Source organism: Zonotrichia albicollis, chromosome 2 (genome assembly GCF_047830755.1).
Source record: "Zonotrichia albicollis isolate bZonAlb1 chromosome 2, bZonAlb1.hap1, whole genome shotgun sequence".
In the NCBI taxonomy this organism is placed as follows: Eukaryota; Metazoa; Chordata; class Aves; order Passeriformes; family Passerellidae; genus Zonotrichia; species Zonotrichia albicollis.
Window position 1 is genome coordinate 11,644,137 of NC_133820.1, and position 25,852 is coordinate 11,669,988.

At 55.5% G+C, this 25,852-nt stretch overlaps 1 long non-coding RNA gene across 1 annotated transcript in view; it reads left to right on the plus strand.

Moving 5' to 3' along the window:
* The window catches only part of LOC141727191 (uncharacterized), a 28,171-nt gene extending 23,735 nt beyond the window's left edge, over positions 1 to 4,436 (plus strand). Inside the window, exons 2-3 of the long non-coding RNA XR_012578238.1 lie at positions 210 to 299; positions 1,068 to 4,436. This is a non-coding gene — a long non-coding RNA (uncharacterized LOC141727191). The remainder of the gene's footprint in view (positions 1 to 209; positions 300 to 1,067) is intronic.
* The last annotated feature ends 21,416 nt before the right edge of the window (positions 4,437 to 25,852 follow it).

A 25,852-nucleotide genomic window follows, 5' to 3' on the forward strand; every position in this document is an offset into this window, starting at 1 on the left:
TCAAAAGGAAGAAAACTCCCTGCTGGTTCTTTCCAGACCCTGGGACAGGGCCAGCCCTTGCTGCACCTTGCTGGATTTGTGCCAGCTGTGCACCTGGCGCTACTCCAGGAGAGGACGAATGATCTGGGCTGTGCCTGACTCGCCTGGGAAAGGTGGGGAGTTTATTTGCTTGTGGGATATAAATATAATATTTCTGAGTGCCTTTTCAGCAGAGTGAAGCCATTCCAGCTCGGGACACTGTAGGATTGGCAGGGATTGCACGGTCAGGATGGACGGACATGAGAGATCTCTTCAGCCAGGTCAGGAACTTGGGGTTCATTGCAGAGGGCCTGGGTGCAGGGCCCTGCTGGGATTTGGGGTTCATTGCACAGGGCCGGGGTGCAGGGCCCTGCTGGGATTTGGGGTTCATTGCACAGGGCCTGGGTGCAGGGCCCTGCTGGGATTTGGGGTTCATTGCAAAGGGTCTGGGTGCAGGGCCCTGCTGGGATTTGGGGTTCATTGCACAGGGCCTGGGTGCAGGGCCCTGCTGGGAGCTGCAGCCACAGCTCAGAGAAGTAAAGAGAGAAGAGAGGGGGAGAGAGGGTGAGAGGGTGGAGAGTAACAGCATAAGAGAGTAAAAGGGGTAAGAGCATAAAAGGCAAGAACTAAGAGCTAAGAGAGCGAGGTTCCCGTTACAATACAATAAATCTTCTTCTGTGTTGAATATTCTGATTCTCGCTAACCAATCTAGTACAAGATACAAATCCTATAGCATTTCCATACAGGCTATAAGAATCATTACATTACCATCCTGTGTTACATTTTAAACCCTAAAAACTCCTCTTTGGGCCCCTTCTGCCAAGCTGCAGGGTCTGCTCTGACCCTTGGAGCTGCCTGCAAGCAGAGGGTGTTGTTCCGTCAAAGGGGGATCACCTTCAGCAGCCACACCATTGTTTTCCAGTTGTTCAGTAACTGAGGGATCTCACAGCTTGCTTTCATTTCAATCTCACTTATAGTTTCCATATTCTCAAAATCTTCTGCCAGACCATCATATTTATAAGGCTTTCCTGTTTCATCTTCCCCAACAGGACACTGTGGCTGGAAGAGCCTCCAGAGATCCCTGTGCTCCTCCCAGAGGTGCTGCTGCTGCTCAAAAATGGAAATGTTGACCAGGAGACCTTCTTGTGTGCCAGCTCCCAGGAGCTCCCTGAGGTGGCACAGCAGCCCTGGAGCTGGAATACAGGGTTAGAAGCAGAGGGGGAAGCTGCAGCGGGAGAGCCCAGCACAGCAGAAGGGCACCAGGGCTGCTCCCAGTTCTCCCCCTGTCACAATCCATCCTAGTGAACAGATGTTGTGATGATTTGTAGGGGTGATCTCAGGGTGCAAAAAACTGACACGGCACATGGGATTTGCAGTGATAACCAAAACAAATGCACCTTTATTGAATGACCACCGCAAAATGCAATAGGGGGATTAAGGGAGAGAAAAAGAGAAAGAGAGAGAAAAGAGAAAGAGGGGGATATAGCTACCAAATGTAGAGACAAAGTCCTTTGGTCCAGTCCAGTCGTGGATCCACCTGTTACATCAGGGAGATCTCAAAATCTCTAGCTAACTCAGAGGGTTTTATTATCAAAAATTGTGAGGGAGGGGGAAACAGGTACAATAAGGAATAGAAGTAACAGGTAGTCCATGTTCTCAGCAGTAAGCGAGAGCCATTGTCTTCTTGGTCCAGTGGTCACAACCTGCAGGCAAACATCTCGCTTTGGTCCGCTTGCCTCCCCCACACACCTGCCCCGGGCTGGGGGTTTCAGTCCCAGTCCTTGGAAGGAGCAGAGGGGCCTTTTCACATGGGGGTTCCATGTCTCAGTCCTTGATGGAGAGGCTTCTTACATCTCGGTCTGTCTGTCACAGTGGTTGTAAAACAGGTGAGGATTTTCTGTGGGAGACCACCCCAAACTCAGGAGAAGTCCAGCCAGGCTGAGAGGTGGGACAGCTCCCAAGGCTGTTGTTGCACAAAGGGCACGGTGCCCCTTCTTCTTCTCATTGGGCTCAGTGCAGCACACAGCAAACAACACCTGTGAAAACAATAGCTTAACACTGTGCTCTCAGGTCTCAGGGCCTGTGGCATGTGACTTTCTCCTTCAGAGGCAGATTCTAGACAGGGGGAGTCTTCTCTTCAGTAGTCCCCCAATGACAATCGTGAGGCAGATGAGGGAAAATTCAGACAGACTCACACCCCCACTGCCTGGTCCAGCTGCAGCTGGGGAGATTTGGGAAGGAATTCCATGCCAGCCTTGGCACAGGAGGGGCACTGAGGCCGGCCAGGCTGCCAAGGGTGGCTGTTTGCATCCAGGGTCTCTCTGGGGAGGAGGGAGGCCCTGCTTTGGGATGGGGAAGGTTTTAGGGGCCTGCTTTCCCCCACCTACCCCAGCAACCCAATGCACCAGCACAAGGGGACTTGAATTCATGGGTGTTTGCACTCAGGGTCTGTCTGGGGAGGAGGGAGGACCTGCTTTGGGATGGGGAAGGTTTTAGGGCTCTGCTTTGGGATGGGGAAGGGTTTAGGGCCTGCTTTGGGATGGGGAAGGCTTTAGGGCCTGCTTTGGGATGGGGAAGGGTTTAGGGCCTGCTTTGGGATGGGGAAGGTTTTAGGGCCCTGCTTTCCCCCAGCTACCCCAGCAACGAATTCCGCCAGCAGGAGGGGGCTTGAAATTGTGTCAGGGACTCAATTCTGGCATGGTTTTTGTTGGACCCTGCCCATCCTCACATCCCAGCCTGGCTGGGCCAAAGGAAAGTGAAAGTTTTGTGTGTCAGGAGCTGGAGTGAAGGCACACCTTGAGCCAGGAGGGGAGCACAGGGCAGGGTTTATCTCACAGAATTGACAGAAATCTCACCTCCCTCAGGGCTCTCGTGTCCCCTTGGTCACCCTAGGGCACCTTCAGGGAAGGGTGGCTGCGTTTGCACCTCCTGTGGTGCCGCATGGCTCAGCACAGCCAGGTTGAGCCAGGCTGCTCATTTTGGGCTGGTTAAATCAGGTGTGGGAGCACCGACCCCTCAAGTGTGGGGGCACAGAGCCCTCAGGTGTGGGGGCACAGAGCTCTCAGGTGTGGGGACACAGAATACTCATCATGGTGTGGGGAGAAGGCAGTGCAGGGAGGAGATGCAGGGAGGATGGAGATGCAGGGAGGAGATGCAACGATGAAGGAGATGCAGGGAGGAAGGAAGGAAGGAGATGCAGGAAGGATTGAGATGCTGTGCAGGAAGAAGATGTAGGAAGGAGATGCAAGGAGAAAGGAGATGCAGGAAGGATGGAGATGCAGGAAGGAAGGGGATATAGTGCAGGAAGGAGATGAAGGGAGGAGATGCAGGAAGGAAAACGCTGCTGTGCAGAATGAAGGGGACGCTGCATGTGCCCCGAGCCCCGGGCCGTGATGCTGTGCAGCATGGAGGGGAGGACACTGCAGGTGCCCCGGAGCCCCAGGCAGCGATGCTGTGCTGGATGAAGGGAGGGAACGCTGCAGGTGCCCCGGCCCCGGGCAGCGATGCTGTGCTGGATGAAGGGAGGGAACGCTGCAGGTGCCCCGAGCCCCGGGCAGCGCTGCGGGCCCGGAGCAGCCGCGGGGGCTCGGGGGGGCTCAGGAGGGCTCAGGAGGGCTCGGCACAGCCGGGCCGCACCGGGCGGGTTCCAGTCCCGGCCCCGGGATCACGGCCGGGGCTCCTCGGGGATCACAGGCGGTGAGCAATGACCAGGCTGACCTTTCCTCCCGGCCGCAGCGCCGTTGCCATAGCGGGGACATTCATTCATTCCCCCGCAGTTGCCCAGAGACCGGAGTCCCGGTGGCACTCGAGATGTTTTATCCCGGTGGCACTCGAGATGTTTTATGTGCCGTGCGGGGCCGGGGTTAAGACCTCGTCCCGGATTGCGGCCCCGCTCAGCGCTTCCCTCCCTCTCGAGCGCTCTCGGGATGCTGCGGGGAGTGACCTGTGACAGCGGCACTCCAGCCCTTTGTGCCCGCAGAGTGGCCCGGCTCTCCAAGAGGCGCTGAGAGGATTTGGGCCGTGTCCTCAGAGCCGCCAGAGTGCCGGGGTTACGGGAGCAGGGAGGGAGAGCTGATCCCGAGAGGGGCTGCGGTGATTCCCCTCTGTCACAGACACATTCTATGAAAAACCCTTTCCTTAGGATCTTTCTTCCTGAGAAGCTGAGATGCCTCAGGAACAAAATGCAAACAATGGTTATCTGCTGCTGTGGAATGCAACAGGTGCATCTGGGATTGATCTCATGTGGTTGTTTCTGATTAACGGCCAATCACAGTCAGCTGTCCAGACTGTCTCAGTCAGTCCCAAGCCTTTGTTATCATTCCTTCTTTTTCTTTTTCTATGAGCTAGCCTTCTGATGAAATCCTTTCTTCTATTCTTTTAGTATAGTTTTAATATAATCCATATCATAAAATAATAAATCAGCCTTCGGAAACATGGAGTCAGATCCTCATCTCTTCCCTCATCCTGGAACCCCTGCGAACACCGTCACACTCCATCTCGCTCCCATCCCAAGGGAATGCTGTGGGTGAGGGGCTCTGACACCCCAGAAATTCCTGGGCATTTCCAAACCTCCCCCCTGAGTGTCACCACCTCGATACTTCAGTGAGTGACAAAGAACAGGGGGAAAAGTCGGTGCTCCCCTCCAGCCAGGCCTGTGGCTCTGTTCCTCCCTCCTGAGATGTCCCTCAGTTGATTTGAGCTGGAAGGAGGATGGAGCAGGAGCAGGGATTTCAGGATTCCCCTTTGGAGGGTTTATCTGGAGGCTCTGGTGCCTTTCCTGCTGTTCCCAGGAGGAATCTCAGACAGACCCTGTAAAATCCTCCTGCACTGCAGCACGTGAGGAGTCAGAGGGGAGGTTTGGTCAGCTCAGGAGCTCAGGTGGGTTTATCCAGGGGCTGTACGGGTGGGAGCACTCAGGAGAAGGGATTGGGGTGGTCTGGGATGAGAGAAGCAGCCAAGGACACAGAGCAGGGCTCAGGCAGATCCTCATGGGGCTGGGGAGACCCCAGAGAAGCCACCCTGGGGCTGGGTCCTTGCCCATGGAGGCCAGAGGTTCTGCTGGAGCTGAGGGAAGGGAGCTTCTCCTCTGCTCTCTCTGGTCACACAATCCCCAAATCCCTGGGGCTGGCACAGCCCTGCCAGCCCATGCAGTGCCAGCTGTGCCCCATGGGCACCTTGTCCCCAGCCCAGAGCACTCAGTGCCACCTCCAGGGCACACCTGCAGGGATGGGCACTGCAAAGCTCCCTGGGCAGCCCCTGCCAAGGCCTGAGCTCCCTTTCCATGGGCAAATCCTCCCTGAGAGGAAATCTGTCCCATTTCCATCCTTGAGGAAGGCAGCCCAAGGGTCAGTGACTGAGCAGCACATGGGGATCCACCTCAGCATTTTTGGGGTGGAGCTGAGCTCCAGGCTCTGTGCTCTGAGACTGCCTTGGATTTCTTTAGCAGAAGGAACAACCTTCCTGAGGGACCTTTTACACCTCAGAGTGGATTCCTAAAGGTCCCTCCCAGGGGAGGTGGATTTGGCCCTGCACAAGGAGCTGCTGCTCCTCTCCATGTGAGCTGTGCTGGGCTGACCTGGAGCCTGGGAATTTTGGGACTGGGAGATGTATGGCTGGTCTCTGTGGCTTCTGATCCTTTTCCTCCAAATTCCTTCTGCTGAGGGTGCTGTTGACACCCTGCCAATGCCACCCAGCTCTGAGGAGCTGTTCCCATCCCAGACCCTTATTCCCACTTTCTCCACGTGCCAGGCACTGCTATGCCAGCCTTGAAGGGAGTTCTGTGTGTGTGCAAAAAGGCTCCCAGCCAGCTTCCAAGGCTGAGTGGGCTTTGCACATGGAATCATGGAATGGTTTGGGTAGGAAGGGACCTTCCAGATCATCCAGTGCCACCCCTGCCATGGCAGGGACACCTCCCACTGTCCCAGGCTGCTCCTAGCCCCAGTGCCTGACTGAGCCTGACTGACCCTGACCTGCTCTGCTCCTTCTGGTCCAGTTCTGCTGGGCCTGCAGAAGTTCCTCTGGCCTGTGGAACATGTGGGAGCAGGAACGTGCTGCCATCAGCCAAACTGGGACTGTCACCCCAGCGCCACTGGGTCCAGCAGGACCTGCTGCTCTTGGAAAGCTCCATGGTGGCTCCCACAGGTGGGGCAGGCCCAGCAGAACTGGACCAGAAGGAGCAGAGCAGGTCAGGCTCAGTCAGGCACAGGCCCTGCTCCTCTTCCAGGGATCCTTTCCTGGGGAAGGAGGGAATGGGGCAATGGGGATTGGTGGTCCCACCTGGATGTAGCTGGACAGAAGGACCCTGGGAAAGGGGACAGGAAAGCTCAGGGATGTGGGAGCTGTGCCACCCCCGTCGACAGGGCGGCCCAACCCAACCCAACCCAACCCAGCCCAACCCAACCCAACCCAACCCAGCCCAGCCCAACCCAGCCCAACCCAGCCCATCCCTGCCCATCCCAGCCCAACCCAACCCAACCCAACCCAGCCCAACCCAGCCCAGCCCAACCCAACCCAGCCCAGCCCAGCCCAACCCAACCCAACCCAGCCCAGCCCAGCCCAACCCAGCCCAGCCCAACCCAACCCAACCCAACCCAACCCAACCCAACCCAGCCCAACCCAGCCCAACCCAACCCAACCCAACCCAACCCAGCCCAGCCCAGCCCAACCCAACCCAACCCAGCCCAACCCAGCCCATCCCTGCCCATCCCAGCCCAACCCAACCCAACCCAACCCAACCCAACCCAACCCAGCCCAACCCAGCCCAACCCAACCCAACCCAGCCCAGCCCAGCCCAACCCAGCCCAACCCAACCCAACCCAACCCAACCCAATCCAGCCCAACCCAGCCCAACCCAGCCCAGCCCAGCAGATCTCTGGGATCCCAGCCTGGCTGCTCTCCCTGACCCTTTGCTCTGGGCTTGGTGTGTTGGGGGTTTTTCTGTTTGGTTGTGGTTTTTTGTGGAATTTCTTTTTTTTTTCCCCCCCTTGGAAGAATTAAAAAGTAGGGCTTCCATGAATAAATATAACTCTTAGCTCCATCTTATTAACCAACAGCAATTTCGGGCTAAATACAGTGAGTGCTCACAAAAAGCCAAGAATAGAAAATTGTTTAAGTGGCCAAAGAAAGTTTCTCCCATTGTGCTGGGAGCCAAGCTATGCCAGCTATATGTAAATGTATGCAGTGGGCTCTGTGCATGTGTCCACTTTGAAGTTGCCATCTGAATTTAATTCTGCCTTTGTGATTAAATCAGGCCATTACGTTTAATCTCACTTAATAGTAAGAAACGCTCTTTGTTGTTTTCTATAGGCAACATATTCTGCCCCTAACATATACAGCTTGGCATTCACACTTCCCTATTAATCCCCGATGGCTGATAATTGCCTCAGCTCCAAGTTCTGTGTCCAATTCACAAGGGAACTGATTGCAGCCATTCTTCCCCTATACATTAATGCCCTGTTTTGGTCCCACTCCTTTGGCTCAGTGAACCCTATCAAGCTGGCCACATTTTCTGGCCATGTGGGCGTATTGTAAGATGTTAAATTAAATTCGGGGCTGACCCCCTAAACACCAGAATCCATTAGAGCTGCGAGGTAGCTGATTGACAAGTGGGGCTACTTTGCCACTCAAAAAAAAAAAACAACCCTGACATAAAAAAAACCCCACCAAACCCAAACCAGGCTAAATAAGGCTGAAGATTTTGTTTCAAGGTCTTCTGCCTGCTGTCTCTCTCCTTCCAATTTCATTACTGCCCCGGTAATTATGGCCATGGCATTGTTTCATTGATCCTGCATATGTCAGGCAGGGAGTTTCTTTGGGAAAAGACCAAGGAGCTGGGAGATGTCTTTAGTTTGCTTCAGTCTGGGAGCCCATGCAGATTTTTTTTCCCAAGTGTAATCAATTGAGAGAGCTGGGTTTTGGGGGATGTTCTTTTTCTCATTTCTTTTTCCTTCCCAGAAAAGGAGCCTAATTCCCACTTGCTGATGATGCCCAAGAGGCCTCAGGCTGTCATTTTTTAATTTTCCCAGATATGATAAAAAACCCAAGTCAGGGCAGATTCATGCAGGGATAGGATTGGAAGGGACACTCAGACTCTGCAGGGAGAAACAGCAACGGTTTGGATCCCTTTCCATTCCCAAAATCATGCATTTAAACAGACCCAGAGGTTTTTAATCACAGAGAAAAAATAAACTGGTGTCTCAAGAAGCACAAATAAAGAGGAGCTTGTCACCCACGGTACAACAGCTTCCCTCCAGAGCAGGGAATACAATTCCATGTGATTGCAGGAGTGTCAGTTCACAGAATCCCAAATCCCTGGGGCTGGCACAGCCCTGCCAGCCCATGCAGTGCCAGCTGTGCCCCACGGGCATCTTGTGCCCAGCCCAGAGCACTCAGTGCCACCTCCAGGGCACACCTGCAGGGATGGGCACTGCAAAGCTCCCTGGGCAGCCTGTTGTGCATTTATTTGTTTTAATTCCACAGGTATTTGGATTAACAATCCATAATGCATCCCCACAGATGTTAACTCCTAACCAACATGAAATTAAAATTACTGAATCCCAGAATGTGTTGGGTGGGGAGGGACTTTAAAAATAACTTTGTTCCGTGGGCAGGGACACCTTCCACATTCCCAGGTTGTTCCAAGCCCCACCCAGCTTGGTCTGGAATGGATGAAGGGAAAAGCAATGGCAGGCCCTGGCACAGGGTGCCCAGAGCAGCTGGGGCTGCCCCTGCATCCCTGGCAGTGCCCAGGCCAGGCTGGACACTGGGGACAGTGGGAGGTGTCCCTGCCATGGCAGGGGTGGCACTGGGTGGGATTTGGGGTCCCTCCCAGCCCAAACCAGTCTGGGATCCTGGGATCCCATGGAACAGGTCCTGGGTTTGCAGTGCCCAGCCCAGGATCCTGGGATCCCATGGAACAACTCCAATGGAATTGCAGTGCCCAGCCCAGGATCCTGGCAGCATTCCTGGCTGCTCTGCTGGCCCAGCACAGGGACAGCTCCATGGGCAATGTCCCTCCTGGAGGAGTTTGCTGCCCCAGGCAGCTGAGCAGGGACAACATTCTGGGGTTTGTTCAAGGAGTGCCAAAAGAAAATAGAAGTATTTTAATACTTGAGTCACTTGAAAAGCACCCTGTGAGCCCAGGGAACCAGAACTCAGCTGCTGTTGAACAATTCCATCAATCTTTGGGCATCCTAATGTGACAAATCTGATATGAAATCATTTTATAACCAGTTCTTTATGGAAGTGCAGTTTAAAAATTCCAATAAATTCCAGCTCAATATAAGGGGGGGTTAAGTCCAAGAATCCTGAGGAGTGGAAGATGATTTGAGCGTCATCTTTGGATTTCCTTCCTTTCTCCTCCCTCTCAGCCCTTCCCAAACCCTTCCTTTGCTCCAGGTACCTTTTCCCTCCCCTTTTCTTGTCCGTTCAGGAGGCTCCAGGTCTGGATTGACCCAAGCAGAACTTTGGGGTTTATCAGCCACTCCTGAAAGCACAAAGCCACCGTGACCTGCCCATTTTGCAGCACCAAGAACAGACAGAAGAGTTTCTTTTTTTATTTTTTATTTTTTATTTTTTATTTTTTATTTAAATGGAGGTGCTGCTCCCAGAGCTCTGATTCCCAACATCCACCTCCAAACCAGCATCCCTAAAACACTGCATGGGTGCTTTTCGTTTTCAGCCTGTTTCAGCCTTTTTGTGAGGAGTTCTGTGGCTCCTGTAAGGCATTTGGGTTAATTAATTAACACCAATACCTGGCCTCACACTGGCCTGGACAAAAGTCACTTTATCCCAGGACTGCCCCTGTCCTGCTGCACTCTCTGATCTTGGGCTGGAGGCCCTGTGAGAGCAAAGGGATTTTGGATTTTGTCCTGGTGGTTTCCAAGGGCCACTCTCCTTTAATTAAGGAGCAGGGGAGAAATCTGCTGGGTTTGTGTTTGCAACAAAACCCCCAGAGCCCCCCAAGCCCCCCAGAAGCTGAATGGTGTTTAATAAATCAATAATCTGATTAAGTTACCCACCCATCCAGATAATGACCTGACTTTACGGGGATTTTCTCTGGACTCTGCCACAGCCTTAGACTTATTTCCATTGCTTTGGGTCAGACAAAGCTCTGGAGGGAGCCTTGGGAAGCCTGGCTGAGCTCTGGAGCTGGTTTTTCATCTTTCATCAGAACTCAGGGTAGGTGTCAGCAGGGTGGGTGCTGCTGGTTGGGGCAGCATCCCCAAAACCCAGAGATTTGCTTTGAAAACAAGCAGAAAAAGTGTTCCCAAAGCTGCTGACTGATGAGGTGTGACCCCAGCACGAAGCTGGAGGTAGCAGAGGCACAAATAAATTAAAAATTAATCATATTTATCCCTCCCTGTATTCAAAGACCAGTTTAAGTTTTGGACTTCTCCCCAGCCCAGAGCACTCAGTGCCACCTCCAGGTGACACCTGCAGGGATGGGCACTGCAAAGCTCCCTGGGCAACCACTTGTTCTTTTTGATTTTCTTTTTTTATATTCCACAGGTATTTGGAATAACAATCCATAATGCATCCCCACAGATGTTAACTCCTAACCAACAGCAACTTAAAACCATTGAATCCCAGGCTGACAGCAGCTGCTCTGGATTTGTTCCTGATGTAACAGGGGGCTGGGGACATTCCCAAATAAGACCCCAGAAATTCTGGGTGTCTCCTTGGAGTCCTTCTGTGAAAAAGCAGGAACAAAACCGTGCCAGCTTTAAAGGGACTTGGAAATCCCTGCAGGCAAAACATGCGACAATTTCATCTTGCTGCTGTTGTTATTAACCAAAGTTTGCAGTGTTTTCCTCATAAATCCCAGTGGGGTCCTGTGGCAGCAGCAACTGGGGGAGATCACCTGGGCAGGACAGGGAGAGGATTCCCCTCACTGGCTCTGAGGATTGTTGGATTTTCTGACCCCGAGATGGGGCAACTGAGAGATGTTTTACAAACTTCTATTCCATTTTCAGTCTCACATGAAGGGTGAGACAGTACAGACGCTCTAATTCACCCCACCACAACCAGAACGCAGCTCTTTCCTGATTACAGCGCATTATTTGCAGCACTCTCTGCCAGTCCGTTTCCTCCGAGGAGCTGCCTGGCGCTTGGCATTCCGAGCACAAGGCTCCAGCTCCCCTGGCAGCCCTTTATTGCCCGGGCTGTGCAATGTGCCCGGAGCCTGCCCACGTCCTGCCAGCGCGGCGCTGAATGCTTGGCACGGCTCTGCCGGGGGCTGCTCAAGCTGCCCAGCCTGCATCCCGCATCCTGCCACCACCCAAGTCGCACAATGACCATCTGGGCCGGCCTCGCAGCTCCTTTCAGCACCCGCACAAAGTCACTGGTGCCTTTCCATGGGCAGCAGCGGGGCCGCGGGCGGGGCTCGGCTCTCGGGGCTGCTCCTGCAGGATTCTCCTTTCTCTTTTGGGGCTCTGCTCTTGGGGCTGCTCCTGCAGGATTCTCCTTTCACTCTGGGGCTCTGCTCTTGGGGCTGCTCCTGCAGGATGCTCCTTTCTGGCCATGCTGCTCCTGCAGGATGCTCCTTTCTCTCTGGGGCTCTGCTCTCCCCAGTGCTCCTGCAGGATTCTCCTTTCTCTTTTGGGGCTCTGCTCTCCCCACTGCTCCTGCAGGATGCTCCTTTCTCTTTTGGGGCTCTGCTCTTGGGGCTGCTCCTGCAGGATTCTCCTTTCACTCTGGGGCTTTACTCTCCCTGCTGCTCCTGCAGGATGCTCCTTTCACTCTGGGGCTTTACTCTCCCTGCTGCTCTTGCAGGATGCTCCTTTCTCTTTTGGGGCTCTGCTCTCCCCACTGCTCCTGCAGGATGCTCCTTTGTCTTTTGGGGCTCTGCTCTTGGGGCTGCTCCTGCAGGATGCTCCTTTCTCTTTTGGGGCTCTGCTCTCGGGGCTGCTCCTGCAGGATGCTCCTTTCTCTCCCCGCTGCTCCTGAAGGGTTCTCTTTTCTCCCCAGGGCTCCTGAACCGGCTCCGTTTGTCCCCCCGGATTCAAATGCAGAGCAGCACCCCGCTCGTCCTGCTGCTGTGCCCTGGCAGGTTGTGGCTGGGTTATGCCAATGCTCTCCCTGCCAAGTGCCAAAGGCGGTGATGGGATGTCCCCTCCCAGCTGGCAGTGCCAGGGCACGGCACCTTCGGAAGCTGGAGTTAATATTGATTAGCTAATTATTAAATATTAGATCTTTAAGGGATCTTTAATATTAAATATCAGATCTTTAAGGGTGCCAAGGCACTGACAAAAGGAGGAGGAGTGGATTAGGACACCTGGGATGTCCAGCCTGGAGCAGCCTGAGCTCAGAGCTCCCCGGGGCTGCAGCTCCTCCCGAGGGGCAGCGCAGGGACAGCTCCGAGCTCTGCTCTGGGACAGGGACAGCGCCAGGGAGCGCCTGGGGCCGGGCCAGGCCAGCTCAGGCTGCACAGCAGGGAAAGGTTCTTGCCCAGAGGGTGCTGGCACTGCCCAGGCTGCCCAGGGAATGGGCACGGCTCCGAGGCTGCCACAGCTCCAGGAGCCTTTGGCCAGCGCTGCCAGGGATGCCCAGGCTGGGCTTGGTGGGCTCTGGGCAGGGCAGGGCTGGCACTGGGGGGTCCCTGGGGTCCCATCCTCCCATGGCCAGCCATGCCTGGGCTCAGAACACACAAAATCCTGCTGAGGAGCAGCTGTGCCTCCCACGAGGGCAGAGCTGGGACTGAATCCCCGAACACCCACAGGTCAGAGAATATCAGGGACCCTTCAGCAGCCCTGACCCTCTGCCAAAATCCCTTGTGCTCTACAAACACCAAAGTGGAAGCACTTTCTGCTGTTTTCCTGCTGGCTGAAATACCCAGATCCATAAGGAGAAAAGAGAAACCTCACACTGTGAGGAGGCAGAAGCAGAGCAAACCTCTCACTCCTGGGGTTTGTGCCTCCAGAGTCCAGAGCTCGGTTTGCCAACTGGAACACACTCCCTGTTCCTCTCACAAAACCTCTGCAGAAATTCAGCACGGAGGAAAAACCGAGTGCAGGTGAGGGAAAGCATGAGGGGACTGACCTGGGGGAGCTGCTGGGACTGAAGTTCCCAAGGATGGACTTTTCCCTGGATTGTGGAATGGGTTGAGTTGGGTTGAATTGGGCTGGGTTGGATTGAATTGGGGTGGGATGGGTTGGGTTGTGTTGGATTGGGTTGGATTGGATTGTGTTGGGTTGGGTTGGGCTGGGTTGGGTTGGATTGTGTTGGGTTGGGTTGGGCTGGGTTGGGTTGGATTGTGTTGGGTTGGGTTGGGCTGGGTTGGGCTGGGTTGGGCTGGGTTGGGCTGGGAGGGACCCTAAAGCCCACCCAGTGCCACCCCTGCCGTGGCAGGGACACCTCCCACTGTCCCAGGAACAAAGTGTCCATGGACACAGTGTCCATCACATGGACAAACCTCCCTTGGACAGGAAAAGAAGGGATTGGGATGAGGGAGTGTTGGAACCCTGGTCACTGAGAATTCCAGACTTTCTGTGCTGACAGGCACTGACCCCCAAGAGAGCACTGCATTTGACCTGGAACCGTAAAAATCTCTTCCAAAATTAAATAATAAGACTAAAATTATAAGTATATAGTTTAAATAAAAGTGTGTAATATCACATAGTAGAAAACTTAAAAGTTTTAACTTAAAGTTTAAAGTTCTAAACTACACGGAGGACTTTGCTGGGAGCCAAGGCTTCCCCTTGGGAGTTCTGATCAGAGAAAGTGGCACCAGGACCCCGTGGTGAGATGGGATCTTTTTCCTTCTTGTCCAAAGTAAAGCCAGGATGAAGATGAAGATTTGAGTTTTTTCCTGACCCTCTTGTCCTGTTTCTCTGTTTCACACCCTGTTCACAACCTCTTCTCCAGCAACAACACCCCAAGGATCCAGGACAGGGTTGGGGTCTCCTACTGTGGGACAGGAGCTTTGGACACTCACATTTTTCCTTCTCCAAGGGAATTATAAGAGTGAAATACAGGGCATTTCACAGTGGAAATGCTGGGCTTGTTGATCTTAAGCATCTCTTCCAACTTTGAGTATTCTGTGATTCTCCTGCTCAATAAAATGTGCCAGGCTCAAAGCTGTAAATGGCTGCTTAGACTTCATAGAGCCACAAAATCCTGAGCTGGAAGGGACCCACAAAGTCATTGAAGTCCAACTCCTGCTGCACTGCAGGGGTTTGATTGTTTCCTCGGGGTTTTTTTCCTCCTGGGAGGGTATTTTTCATCCCTGGAGGATGGAAAAAAAAAATACATTAAACCCCAAAAGGTTTCAGTTATTGTTGCAAGAGCTCAATCCTGGTGGCCACCATCCCTTCCCTTTCTTTCTATTTCCGAGAGGAAAAGACACAAAGAACGAAAGAAAGGCAGCAAAGCCCTTGGAAAGGAGCGGGGTCTCCTCCCGGCAGGCAGAGCCCCTGGCACGGCGCTCCCGTGGCACCGAGCCGCGCTGCCAGCCCAGACTTGGCACCAAGGGCCGGCCCTTTGTGTCCCGGGCACCTTCCCGATGGCAGCGGGGACAGGCGGCCGTGCTGGGTGACAGCACCGGGCACCCCGGCCAGCAGGGGCAGGAGGAGGAGAGGAGAGGGAGCAAACACACCTCGGGAGATGGCAGCAGGGAGGAGAGGGCACAAACACACCTCGGGAGGTGGCAGAAGGAGGAGAGGGCACAAACACACCTCGGGAGATGGCAGGAGGAGGAGAGGGCACAAACACACCTTGGGAGGTGGCAGGAGGAGAGGGCACAAACACACCTCGGCAGGTGGCAGGAGGAGAGGGCACAAACACACCTTGGGAGGTGGCAGGAGGAGAGGGCACAAACACACCTCGGGAGGTGGCAGGAGGAGAGGAGAGGGCACAAACACACCTTGGGAGGTGGCAGAAGGAGGAGAGGGCACAAACACACCTTGGGAGATGGCAGGAGGAGAGGAGAGGGCACAAACACACCTCGGGAAATGGCAGGAGGAGAGGGCACAGACACACCTCGGGAGGTGGCAGGAGGAGAGGAGAGGGCACAAACACACCTTGGGAGGTGGCAGGAGGAGGAGAGGGCACAAACACACCTAGGGAGATGGCAGAAGGACAGGAGAGGGCACAAACACACCTCGGGAGGTGGCAGGAAGAGAGGAGAGGGCACAAACACACCTCGGGAGGTGGCAGGAGGAGAGGAGAGGGCACAAACACACCTCGGGAGGTGGCAGGAGGAGTGACAGTGGCCACAGGGGTTTTCAGGATGAGGGAAGGGATGTAGACCTGACTCCATGTTTCAGAAGGCTTGATTTGTCGCAGACGTCTTTTCATAAAAATCCTTTCTTTAGGATTTTCCCTTCTGGGAAGCTGAGGCCCCAGAAAAAGAATGTAAACCATGGTTATCTGCTGCTGTGGAGTGCAACAGGTTCACCTGTGTTTGGCCCATGTTGAATGTGTATAATTAATGGCCAATCAAGGACCGAGCTCTCTCTGGGACAGAGTCAGAGAGAGCTCCTTTGTTATTCATTCTTTTCTCTTCTTAGCTTAACTAGCCTTCTGAGAACTTTTCCTTCTATTCTTTCTAGTATAGTCATAATGTAATATATATCATAAAATAATAAATCAAACCTTCTGAACATGAGGTCAACATTCTCTCCTCTCTCTTCACCTGCAACCCTTGTGACCACCGTCACATTGATTTATTATTTTATGATATATATTACATTATAACTATACTAAAGAATAGATGGAAAGTTTTATCTCAGAAGGCTGGCTAAGCTAACAATAGAATAGCAAAGAATGATAACAAAAGCCAGCTGAATAGGACTCTGTCCAAGATAGCTCGGCCTTGATTGGCCATTATTGATAAACATCCAAGATGGGCCAATCAAAAACCCACCTGTTGCATTCCACAGCAGCAGAAAACCATTGTTTACATTGTGTTCCTGGAGCCTCTCAGCTTCTCAGGAAGAAAATATCCTAAGAAAGGATTTTCATAAAAATATGTCTGCGACAAGGAGGGAGGAGAGAGAACAAACACACCTTGGGAGGTTTATCCACTACCAATCAAAACCTCAGTCAAGTGCTGGTGTAAAATGATCGAGGAGATTCTTTACCTGTTGAACATCTATTATATCACTAAAACAAGGTTTACAACATCAGAAATCCAAACCACCATGCAAAGCACCATTTGGGGAACCCATCTCCATATTGCACCCTACTTTTGCACAAACACAGGCACAGCAAATGAGATAAGAACGTTCCTGGGAAGAATTGCCTTGCTTTTCTCTGTGAAGAGAAATGGGGCTACAGCAAGAGGGAGAAAATAGGGGGGAAATGGGAAATTGGGGTGTGGGGAGAGGGGAGAGCGGCACCAATGGCTCCTGCCCAGAGGTTTTTGGGGGCTCCTAAAGCTCTGCTCCAATCCAGCCTGGGCTCCTGTCCATCCCCACAGCTCTGGGCTCACTCCCAGCCCTGCTGAAGGGATTCAGGGTCCCCCAGCTGCCCCCTGTGCCTCACCAGAGCCACCCAAAGTCACCAATCCAGCCCAGCCCAAATCCTTTGTGCCACTGGGGAGCGGGTGGGAATGGAGCAGGACCAGCACAGCCCTGAGCTGGCACTCTGTAGGGTTTAGAGAGGATGATGTGTGTGGTGGATTCCTGTTTTTCCCCGTTTTCATATCAATAATCCATTTTCCACCTGCAGGCACGGGAGCTGTGCAAAGGCTGGATTGAGTCATTCTTAACTCAAACTCGGTTATTGTTTCTGTTTGGTGCAGACGCTCAAAAGGCAAACTGAACTGCCACTTGCAAATAATTCTGTGGAGTGAATATTTACGTTTTGCTGCAGACACCAGGAGCTTCAGTAAAAATAACTGGAGGGCAAATATCTTCCCTGTAGCAGCCGGCTGGGCTCTGTTACCCCACAACAGCTCAGTGCAAAACGCAGCCAGACACAGGTTTAACTCGCTGAAAATTGATGAGGACATAGAAGTTAGAGAGTTTTTCTTTGTGTAACACCCTGAAATGAGCAGTCAAATGTGACCGTGTTCACAGGGGTCTTAGGATGAGGGAAGAGATGTAGATCTGACTCCATGTTTCAGAAGGCTGATTTATTATTTTATTATATATATTACATTAAAACTATACTAAAATAATAGAAGAAAAGGTTTCACTAGAAGGCTGGCTAAGCTAAGAATAGAAAGGAAAGAATGATAACAAAAGCAACTATCCCAGATTCTCTGTCCGAGCCAGCTGGCTGTGATTGGCCATTAATCAGAAACAACCACATGAGACCAATCCCAGATGCACCTGTTGCATCCCACAGCAGCAGATAACCAATGTTTACATTTTGTTCCTGAGGCCTCCCAGCTTCTCAGGAGGAAAAATCCTAAAGAAAGGATTTTTCATAAAAGTTATCTGTGACAGTCAAACGCTCCCTTGAACAATGTCACAGACAGAAAATCAGCGCAAAATCATTTCTGGCCTTTCAGCAGCCAGGCCGAGCTGTGAAATCCCAAAAGGCCGGTGCATAAACCCCTTTGAGAGCCTTGGCTTTGCTCACGGGAGCCAGGCCCGTGCTTGGAGCTGTGAAATCCCAAAAGGCCGGTGCATAAACCCCTTTGAGAGCCTTGGCTGTGCTCACGGGAGCTGGGACAGCGCTCAGAGCTGTGAAATCCCAAAAGGCTGGTGCATAAACCCCTTTGAGAGCCTTGGCTTTGCTCACGGGAGCTGGGACAGCGCTCAGAGCTGTGAAATCCCAAAAGGCCGGTACATAAACCCCTTTGAGAGCCTTGGCTTTGCTCACGAGAGCCAGGCCTACGCTTAGAGCTGTGAAATCCCAAAAGGCCGGTGCATAAACCCCTTTGAGAGCCTTGGCTTTGCTCACGGGAGCCAGGCCCGTGCTTGGAGCTGTGAAATCCCAAAAGGCCGGTGCATAAACCCCTTTGAGAGCCTTGGCTTTGCTCACGGGAGCCAGGCCCACGCTCAGAGCTGTGAAATCCCAAAAGGCCGGTGCATAAACCCCTTTGAGAGCCTTGGCTTTGCTCACGGGAGCCAGGCCCGTGCTTGGAGCCTCTCTGGAGTCAATGGCAGAGCCAGCGCTCCGTGGGCTGACACCGCGGCCGTGCACAGGCACAATTTGCTCGGAGCCCGTGCCCAATGTGCAGCACAAAGCGCGGTGCCACGGGCAGTCTGTGGTGCCCATGGCCGCTGCCAGCTCGGACGGGAGCGCTCCCGGCCGGGGCTGCCCGAGCGCCTCATTCACAGCCACACACGGCCAAGAGCGGGCAGCGAGAGCGGGCTCGAACAAAGGTGGCTCTGAAGTCATTTCCCAGCGCTCCATCCAGCCATCCGGTTTCGCTCCTCGCCCATTGAGGGGGCAGAAAGCGGCAGGAAGAGCGCGGCTGAAAGGGAACAAACCGGGGGGAGGCAGCCGGGGCCGGGGCTGCCCGTTCTCCGTGCCCAGAAAGGGATGAATGATTCATTAGAGGCGGCCAGAAGGTAAAATGGATGTGCCGGGGGGGCGGCGTCCCCGGCCAAGTTCCTCGAGCACCTGCGAGGCCGGGCCGCGGAGCACAGAGCGCCTCTGTTCCCTTCACCTGGGCTGGGCCGCGGGAAGCTGGGCCCTCTGGGCGCTCAGAAAGCAGGGGGAGATGCCAAAAGGTGAGGGGGGGTCTGGGCTCCGGGCCTGGGAGCGAGGATGCAGAGCTGAGGTGCCAAATCCCATCTCCCTGCGGAGCCTGGCAGGGCCTTGGGGCAGGAGCTGGGATTGCCAGGGGAGCATGACAGAATCAGACACAGACCCCACTGCAATGGAACACGGCTGAGCTCCCTCGGGAACGCTGGAAAATCCCAGCCTGGCCCGTGGATCCAGCAGAACACAGAGAATGAACTGAGCAGGGGTTGTGTTGGAGTGAGTGGGGCCTGGTGACTCCCAAACTGGGATGGAAACATCTTCATTCCCCCGGTTTTGTCAGCGAGTTTGGAAAATGCCCTGCACAGAGGGCGCTTCCCCAGGGGATACAGGTGGCTGTGGCTCAGGTGGCCTCAGTGGAGAGCAAGGAAAGGAGTTCTGAGTTCTGGTCCTGCAGGAGAGCCCTGGAGGGGCTGGAGCGTGTCCAGGGCAGGGAACAGAGCTGGGAGGGGCTGCAGAATCCCTGAGGGAGCTGGGAAGGGGCTGCAGAATCCCTGAGGGAGCTGGGAGGGGCTGCAGAATCCCTGAGGAGCTGGGAAGGGGCTGCAGAATCCCTGAGGAGCTGGAAGGGGCTGGGGCTGGAGCAAAGGAGGCTCAGGGGCCCTCGTGGCTCTGCACAAGGCCCTGCCAGGAGGGCACAGCCGGGGGGTCGGGCTCTGCTCGCAGGGAACAGGGACAGGAGCGGAGGGAGCGGCCTCAGGCTGGGCCAGGGCAGGCTCAGCTGGGACAGCAGCAGCAATTTGCCCATGGAAAGGGAGCTCAGGCCTTGGCAGGGGCTGCCCAGGGAGCTTTGCAGTGCCCATCCCTGCAGGTGTGCCCTGGAGGTGGCACTGAGTGCTCTGCGCTGGGCACAAGGTGGGCACAGCTGGCACTGCATGAGCTGGCACTGCATGTGCTGGCAGGGCTGTGCCAGCATCAGGGATCCTCTGGGATTGCCATGTGGGATCTGAAGGATGCCTGCCATGGGAAGCTGGTGCTGGGTATGGAATTCTCCTGGCAGATTGGTGCCATCACTGCACATGGCAGCTCTGACAGGTTCTGCCCAGGAGAGCAGGGCAGCAGCAATGAGGAGCCTGAAACACTCCAGGCCGTTTGTTCAATGGGATTCAGCTCCCTCAGCTCTTTAGGTTTTGCTGCTGAGTGGAATAACCCAAATCCCCCCCACACCCATCCCATACCTGGTGTTCTGGGGTGTGAGGAATTGGGGAGCCGTGCAGGCAGCACAGCCTTTGCCATGGAGAACATCCAGGGAAATGATTCCTGAGCCTGTGGGTTCCCGTTTGCTGGGGAAGATTTGGCAGGGCAGGGAAGGGAAACACAGCAGACACTGGGAATGAGCCGTGGCACTGCTGGAGCTCCCTTTCACCATTTCCCTCCTCCTCTTTCCATCCCCAACCCGTTTGTGCTCACGGTGGCGTTTGGACAGGGAGATGCAGGAGAAGTTGCTCATCCATCGTGGTGTGGCCAAAACTGCCCTCACCAAACCCCTTCTGCCAGAGGAGCCTTGGGAGAACCCGAAGGAGGCATCAGCAGGAGCTGGGTGACTCCTGCTCGGGGCAAGGGGTGCCAGATGCACCTCCCTCACTGGCACCTGGCACGGGTCACCCCAGAACCGGGGCAAAAACCGCTGTGGATGGTTAAAATCCCTCCGGCCTGGGTGGGGCTGTGGCAGGGGAGGCACTGCGGGGACCGAGGGCAGCGCTGCTCCCAAAGCCGGCCTGTCCCGCCTGTCCCCGCGTGTCCCCCGTGTCCCCCTCGGTGCACTCGGGACCGAGCCGTGCCCGTCCTTGTGGCTGTCCCCGCAGGGAGCGGGGGGCTCTCTCTGTCCCCGCTGCCGTTTCCAGATGGTCGCCGTGCCCGCCGAACAATGGCCGGGGCGGCAGCGCGGCGGCTCCCCCTGCATACAGAGCAGCGCCCGCCCCGCCCGCTCCCGCCGGGATCGGACCCGCTCCGGGCGAGATCCAGCCCCATTCCCGGCAGGATCCATCCCCATTCCCGGGATCCATCCCCATTCCCGGAATCCATCCCCCTCCGGGCGGGATCCAGCCCCATTCCCGGCGGGATCCATCCCCATTCCCGGCGGGATCCATCCCCATTCCCGGGATCCATCCCCCTCCGGGCAGGATCCATCCCCATTCCCGGTGGGATCAACCCCGCTCCAGGCGGCATCCATCCCCATTCCCGGGATCCATCCCCCTCCGGGCAGGATCCATCCCCATTCCCGGTGGGATCAACCCCGCTCCAGGCGGGATCCATCCCCATTCCCGGGATCCATCCCCGATCCCAGCGGGATCCACCCCCATTCCTGGCGGGATCCATCCCGGGATCAACCCCATTCCCGGCAGGATCAACCCCGGCTCCCGGCGGGATCCACCCTGCTCCCAGGGTCCATTCCCATTCCCAGCAGGATCCATCCCCCTCCGGCCCTCTGGGGGATGCTCGGCCAAGGGCGGCCCGGATTAAGTCTGGGTCTGGCCCATTCTTTGTCAGGATTAACAGGAGAGTTTTGTTCCTCCAAGGGTAAACCTGGAAGAAGTGTGTTTTGGCCTCTGCAGGAATTGGGATTCTGGGGAATTTGGGATTCTGAGAGGGAATAAAACCCACAGTGAAACCCCTCCAGGCTGGCACAGGCAGAGCCCAGGGGCAGAGATCTGTCTGTGCTGCCTCTGCTCTGCTCTGCTCCTCGTGAGTTCACAGTGCTGAAATGGCACTAAAATCACCAGTGGCAAATCCCTCATTGGCCACGGGATTGCTGCACTTCCCAGAGCTCCTGGAACCCAGGAGGTGACCCAGCTGTGGCCTTCCAGGACCTGCAGGAGCTGACAGGAAGCATGGACGGGGACTGGGGACAAGGCCTGCAGGGACAGCACGCAGGGAATGGCTGCCAGTGCCAGAGGGCAGGGCTGGGTGGGATCTGGGCAATGAGGAATTGTTCCCTGGCAGGGTGGGCAGGCCCTGGCACAGGGTGCCCAGAGCAGCTGGGGCTGCCCCTGCATCCCTGGCAGTGCCCAAGGCCAGGCTGGGCACTGGGGACAGTGGGAGGTGTCCCTGCCATGGCAGGGGTGGCACTGGGTGGGATTTGGGGTCCCTCCAACCAGTGCCACTGCCAAGAGGGGACACCAGAAGAGAAGTTCTGGTGACAAAACCCTCCAGGCGTGGGGCTCATCCCAGGGGGGACTGTCCACGGTTTTGTGAAACTGGAATCCAGCCTGGGCCTGACAAAGCTCCTCTGGACTCTGGGATTGCTGCACTCCCTGTGTGGAAATCTGTGCTGCCCAAAAGGCTTTCAGAGCCTGAACATTTTATTCCCTTTAAAATAATACAGAATAATTATTTTAAAACAAAACTACAAGTCCTGCCACGAATTCAGCCAAACATCCACCTTGGAAAGCTTTTATGCATGGTGGTGTCCCAGGATTGTCACTCCAGCAGGGTTTTCTCCCTCTCTCCGTGCCCAGCTCTGCTGGGATGGCAAAAATCCAAAGTGCTGCCTACAGCCAGGCTGGCAAGTGTCCCTTTGGTGGCCTGTGGCTGCTCTTGGTGTGCCCGTGGGGAGGGCAGGGGTGGCAGTGGGGTGGGCAGAGATGTCCTGGGGTGGACAGAAGTGTCCCTGGGGTGGGCAGAGGTGTCCATGGGGTGAGTGGGTGGCAGTGGGGTGGGCAAAGGTGGGCATGAGGTGGGCAGGGGTGTCCATGGGGTGAGCAGAGGTGGCCCTGGGGTGGACAGAGATGTCCTGGGCTGGGCAGGGATGTCCATGACATGGGCAGAGGTGGCAGTGGAATGGGCAGATGCATCTCTGGGGTGGGAAGAGGTGTCCCTGGGGTGGGCAGAGGTGGCAGTGGGAAGGGTAGAGATATCCATGGGGCGAGCAAAAGTGTCCATGGGGTGGACAGAGGTGTTCTGGGATGAGCAGAAGTGGCAGTGGGACAGGCAGAGGTGGCAGTAGAATGGACAGAGGTGTCCCTGGGGTGGGCAGAGGTGTCCATGAGGAGTGCAGAGGTGGCAGTGAGTTGGGCAGAGATGTCAATGGAGTGGACAGAGATGTCCATGGGGTGAACAGGATCGTCCCTGGGGTGGGCAGAGGTGTCAATGGAGTGGACAGAGATGTCCATGGGGTGAACAGGATCGTCCCTGGGGTGGGCAGAGGTGCCCAGCTGCTGCTGGGCGCTCTCTGCCTCCAAGGGCAGCCTGAGGCAGTGCCAGGGAAGCCCTGGGTCTGCTCCTGCCTGCTCGGAGCTGCTGCATCCGGACCCTGAGGCTGTGCTGCAGGAGAGCAGCTCATTAACGGCGCTCATTAGCCCAGCCCATTACACAGCCGGGCTCTGCTGGGTGCGGGGCTGGGCTCCCTCCCTGCCCCTCCCGGGCGATGATCGGTCCTGGCCGGACCCTGTGGGGGCACACACAGCGGGGAAGCTCTGGCAGGTTCTGCTGTGAGGTGGAGCTGCTGAGGGGCTGCAGGGGCTTCAGGGGATCTCACACCCACAGCCACGGGTGGGCCTGGGGGGCTTCTGGGTGTGCTGCTCATGGAGACCTCATGGTCATGGCAAAGACCCTTCTCCCTGAGGGGTTTAATGGCTTTGGTGGTGTCCGGGTGCTTGGGCAGCTGTGAGAAATGTCATTGTCACACAAGCATGGAGGGGTTGGGTTGGGAAGGACCTTAACCCACCCAGTGCCAAACCCCAGAATGTTGTCCCTGCTCAGCTGCTTGGGGCAGCAAATTCCTCCAGGAGGGACATTGCCCATGGAGCTGTCCCTGTGCTGGGCCAGCAGAGCAGCCAGGAATGCTGCCAGGATCCTGGGCTGGGCACTGCAAGCCCAGGGGAGCTGTTCCATGGGATCACAGGATCCCAGACTGGTTTGGGCTGGGAGGGACCCCAAATCCCACCCAGTGCCACCCCTGCCATGGCAGGGACACCTCCCACTGTCCCCAGTGTCCAGCCTGGCCTTGGGCACTGCCAGGGATGCAGGGGCAGCCCCAGCTGCTCTGGGCTGTTCTCACCCCACTCTCTCCTCAAACCCTGACCCAGAACACCTGGCCTGGCTCACCTCACTCACTGTCAGATCCCCTGAAATCCCGGATTCTGCCCAATTCAGGCTTTCACATGAGGCACAGCAAGTGAGAGGGGGTGAGCACAGCCCCAGGTGGTGCCAGCCCAGGGAAGGGAAGATTTGGGAAGGGACGGCTTGGGAAGGTTTTGGGAAGGGAAGGGAAGGTTTGGGAAGGGAAGGGAAGGGATTTGGGAACCCAAGCTCCTGGGGTGTCACTGCAGCCTCCTGAGCTTCTGCGGGGTTTCTCTTTCCTTTTGGGCCACCTGGGCCAAGCCCAGGCAGGCAGCAGCAGGCAGGGGGAGCGGGGGCAGCACCGAGCCCCATTCCCAGAGCCCCATTCCCATTCCCCATCCCCATTCCCCATCCCCAGAACCCCATTCCCCATTCCCAGAGTCCCATTCCCAGAGCTCCCATTCCTAGAGCCCCATTCCCCATTCCCCATTCCCCATTCCCCATCCCCATTCCCCATCCCCAGAACCCCCTTCCCCATTCCCAGAGTCCCATTCCCAGAGCTCCCATTCCTAGAGCTCCATTCCCATTCCCCATTCCCTATCCCCATTCCCCATCCCCATTCCCCATCCCCATTCCCCATTCCAATTCCCCATTCCCATTCCCCATTCTCCATTCCCCATCCCCATTCCCTATTCCCCATTCCCCATCCCAATTCCCCATTCCCATTCCCCATTCCAATTCCCCATTCCCAGATCCCCATTCCCCATTCCCAATCCCATCTCCATTCCCCATTCCCCATTCCCCATCCCCATTCCCCGTTCCCAGCCCGACTGTGCCGCGGCAGCCGCAGGTGACAACTTTAACGAGAGCGGAGCAGATGAGGAGTTTATGGGCTGTTAATAAACTGTAACCAATCGCTGAATGCCCGCGCGTTGTGTTCAAGCTGTTTGGGGCCACAGGTCCTTGGGAGAGCTTGCACTTGCTCTGCCTTTATCCCGACGTAGCAGGACATGAAAGGCCGAGGCAGACTCTTGATGTTTGTTCCCGTGAATAGACATATGTCCCTCACACTAGCACGGGAATATCTAATTAAGGCACACAATGCTGGCTTATACCCAGGGGCAGTGGCAAACAAGACGCTGTCACACTCTTAAGAACACAAACAAAATGAAAATTGCCTCTTTATACATTATAATGAATATGTTCTCCATGCATTAAAAGTTCATTTACTCCCAGGCACTGCGAGGCCGGCTGGATTTCGGTTAATATCATCTTTTTTTCAGGGGGTTTGGGTAGGATTAGGGACAGGTTTGTTAATGAAGCTGCAGAGGATTTTCCCCCATAGACATGAAAAAGGAACAAAATCCGAATTGTGCGTTTATTGTGTTGTCTCAGGCAAATCCCACTCTTCAGCTCCCACCTCAGGAGCGGCTCCTCCCTTCTGCAGGACACGTCAGCCGGGGATTTGCGGCTCCTTTCTGCCACCTCCCCTCTCCTTCAGCAGCTTCTGGCATTTCTGTGAGCAAAGCCAGAGCCAGAGGCTGCGGGGGCTCTGTCCTGCTCCTGCCCCGGGAATGTCGGTGCCGAGTGCCAGGGTGTGCCCAGGGCTAAGTCCTGACCCGTGCAGCCTCTCCTGGGGCTGATCCTTCCCTTCCCTTCCCTTCCCTTCCCTTCCCTTCCCTTCCCTTCCCTTCCCTTCCCTTCCCTTCCCTTCCCTTCCCTTCCCTTCCCTTCCCTTCCCTTCCCTTCCCTTCCCTTCCCTTCCCTTCCCTTCCCTTCCCTAACCTTCCCCCCAGAGCTCTGTTCCCACTAAGGCATTTTTTCTACTTTTCCTGCATTTCTCCAGTTAAATTTCTGTAATTTCAGCTCTCGCACAAGTGCCTGAGCAGAGTCTGCAGCTGGGCAGAGCTGTGGGCCTTGAGGTGGTGCCCAGGGATCTCCCCCATGTCCTGGTGGGAACAAGGAGCCCCTCACAGGATCCTGGGATCCCAGGATATCCCAGGGACCCACTGGGATCTATCCTGCTCCTGCCTGGCTCTCCAGGCCCAGAGCAGCTTCCCATTGATCCTGAGGGGTTCCCAGGGGGTTCCACAGGGCACAGGTGACTCCCTGAGCCACCCTGGGAGCTCCAACAGGGGCTGGGATCAGGGAATGCTGGCACAAAGCTCCTTGAAAC